The sequence below is a fragment of the Pteronotus mesoamericanus genome, unplaced genomic scaffold (genome assembly GCF_021234165.1).
Source record: "Pteronotus mesoamericanus isolate MK-2021 breed Mesoamerican mustached bat unplaced genomic scaffold, CSHL_Meso_final contig_73, whole genome shotgun sequence".
Classification (NCBI taxonomy): domain Eukaryota; kingdom Metazoa; phylum Chordata; class Mammalia; order Chiroptera; family Mormoopidae; genus Pteronotus; species Pteronotus mesoamericanus.
Window position 1 is genome coordinate 20,782,985 of NW_026555245.1, and position 3,249 is coordinate 20,786,233.

At 37.2% G+C, this 3,249-nt stretch overlaps 1 pseudogene; it reads right to left on the reverse strand.

Moving 5' to 3' along the window:
- Positions 1-2,115: 2,115 nt before the first annotated feature.
- LOC129078437 (RWD domain-containing protein 4-like) lies at positions 2,116-2,680 on the reverse strand (annotated as a pseudogene).
- Between the last annotated feature and the right edge of the window lie 569 nt (positions 2,681-3,249).

A 3,249-nucleotide genomic window follows, 5' to 3' on the forward strand; every position in this document is an offset into this window, starting at 1 on the left:
CTCTACCATTTACCCTCTTTGTGGTAATGGGCAAGCTACTGAATCTTCTTGAACTAAGTTGAACCTCAGATGTCTAATTAAAGAGTATTGGTATGACAAAAACAATCATAGAATGGTTTTAATTGTTAAATAAGATAATGCATGTAAAATGCTGATTTTTGGCTTACATCCTGTATGCTTCGGGAGTACTTGGTCATTCCTTCCCCTAGGCCTTTATGAGCCTTTTCTGGTTAAAATAAGAGCACTTTCTGTGATGGAACTACTCATCTATCCAGGAGGCCTCAGGGGTTGTGAAACAAGATGGAAACCTATTGTTTAAGTGGATTTAGGCATTTGTCAGGATCTTTACCCAATGGACTTCCTCACACCAAATCTTGGTTGTCCATCCTGCATTAGTGGTTAAATCCATAGCCTAATCCTGGTAGGATCCTTCATTCTCTTGGTATCTAGGTCTTGGCAGGGTAATACACCAGCAGCCTCAACATTATTTCTCTAAATGCCCCTTGTCATGTATTTGGCATTCTGTTTGGTAGGCAGTAAACTTTCAAGGTTGAGCAAAAGGTCACACTTTGCTTACAGCCTGTAGCCACCTAAACAGATGCATGCTCAGACACCAGACACTGTGTGGAAGCATTTTGTTTAGGGCATCTGTTTGCAAATTGCACTTGAACATCACCATCAGCTGGACTTGTTTCCAGGCCAATTCTCTCCACAGACAGATGAAATCAATAACTCAGATCACTTTCACGTCTGAAGAAACTGCACATTTTGCAATCTTTCTGCTTGAGAATAGGATAAATGTGACCTTACAGCAGTGGATTTTAACATTTTTGGTGTCGTGAATTCTTTTGAAATTCTCAGTGAAAGCTTTGAGTTATGTCACCAGAAGGGGAAAAATATAAAAGCACAATTCAAATATTTTATTAATTTATCTTTGTCTTTGTATTTATTTTTATTATTTGGAGTTTACATTAAAAAGTAATACCTCTAACAGGAAAAATTGTCAAACAGTTCAGAAGGGTATAAAATGAAAATAAAATGTCCTTTTGCTACCACTCTCTCTCAGCCCCATTCCTCAGAAGTAACCATTTTAACAATTCCTTGTATATACTTTCATTTTAAAAAATACATATATATACCTATATATTTGTATTTTATATGTACAGTTGTTCCTTGCTTTGCACAGTAGTCCTGGACCATAAAAATAACTGCAAGTTGAGACCATACAAAGTGATTTATTTCAATTATTAAAAAAATCCTCACCCAATGAAATATTCATATTTAATTTTTTTGCAGATAAACAGAAATGTATTAAAACCATTGTCTCAAACAATACAAAAATTATATATTAAGGCATCTTTTACTACCATTTTGTATATGCAGCAAAGAGAGATGTTTTCAATAGGAACCAGCCCTTCTGTTCAGATGTTTTCTAGTGTACTTGGCAGATTTGTTTTCTCTTCTCCTAGTCTACATGCCATGGGAAGCTTTCATGATCCAACATCGCAACCCAATCCAAAAGAAAAGTATAAACAAATATTCACTTATTAAAGAGAAGCCATTCACCACTGAAAAATAAAAAGGGACTACAAAGAATATTATGTGTAAAGGTCAAATACCAGTATTTAAATTTCTCTGAAGCAATTTATGCCTCAGTGATTAAGAGAAAGAGGCAATGAACACTTTCTTAAGATGAGAAACCTATTACTATGGACCATGCTGTGGAATAATTGTTCATTTGTATTCTATTCCTCTGGGAACATGAGATTTTGAAAAGGCTTCATACTTCTTTTTTTAAAAATCACAATAACTAGAATACAATCATATAAATTAACCTTGATTGCTTATTATCCTCCATATTTGTCCACTGACAAAGCTCAAAAGACTTCCAAAGTACACTAAACATTTTTACCTTTTATTAAGGCAAATTTGTGAAAATAACTTAGTACAATCAAATCTCTTAATGAACTTTCTCAGCTTAAAATATTTTCATGTAAGAAACATACAAAAAATTGTTTTATAAAAAGCCACCTCAATACCAGAAAAGGGTAACAAAAGATTTTGATCCCAGTTTACTTTTTCAAGGATGCTCTTCCCTTGTTTCAATTTCAAGCACTATTCTTCATCTTTAGAGCCAGTTTTGCTTAAATGCTTCATCACATCAACCCAGTTCCATCCTTGAGGAAGTTTTCCTTCATGATCTGTTTTATCTGCCAGCTTATGTTTCTGGACTTTTGAAAGTTATTCTTTTGTCTTTCTTCTTACTTGATGGGGCTACATTAGGAGTTTCAACTGAGATGATATTGCTTATGGATGTCATAGAAGTAACGGGATGGTGGTTCTCCATGAACTGCTCTGTACGGTCCTTGGCATATTCAAACAATGTGTAGGTCACAGCGGTGTTGAAATTGACTTCCACTGCTTACCGTAACTTGGATAATATACTCTGCTTCATAGCTGAGGACATGATGTTATTTTAAAAAGCATTCATAGATATAATTGAGTTGTCTGGGGATATGTTTCTGTCCAGGAAATCTCTTTTAAGAAGGCTTTGGGATCACCATTTTCACCTATCCTATATTGAAATGAAACGACTTAATTCCCGGAAACTTTCATCTCCTTCGTACACAAAACGTCGTAATGGGTCCAGTTCCATCTCCTGATCCTTGCTGACACTCATTGCAGGTCACAAGGTGCCTCCTGTGCAGAGGGCAGGCTGTCGTGACTACAACCAAAAAGCAGGAGCCATGGCCCCAAGCCTGGGCAACGGGGTTCTGCGCCTTCCTGTGGCTGCGGCTGCAGCTGCGAGAGGCACACCCTTCCTGTGGCAACGACAGTCAAGCGCACTCCTGGCAGCTCCAGGCCACCTGCTGGAAGGCTGTGCATGGGGAGTGTGGGGGGCTTGGCAGAGTGGATACCAGACATTTTTAATTTTAGAGAAAGAGGGAGGGAAGGAGAGAGAAAAATAGATTGGTTACCTCCAGTAGGTGCTCAGCTGGATCCAACCGCAACCTTTTGGGGTTGGAGAGGATGCTACCACCAACTGAGCCACCAGGCCAGTGCACAAAGTGATCTTAAAAATGAGAAAAATTACAACTGTTTAACATTTTTTGTTAAAATGTTAATAACTCTCTTATGGTTATTAAGGTAGGGGAAAACAAAAAAGGTAAAACTACTGTTTGTTTAGAAACATTGAGAATTCAAGTATTATGTTTCTTGGTAAAAAAAAAAGTAAGAATGCTTTCCCTC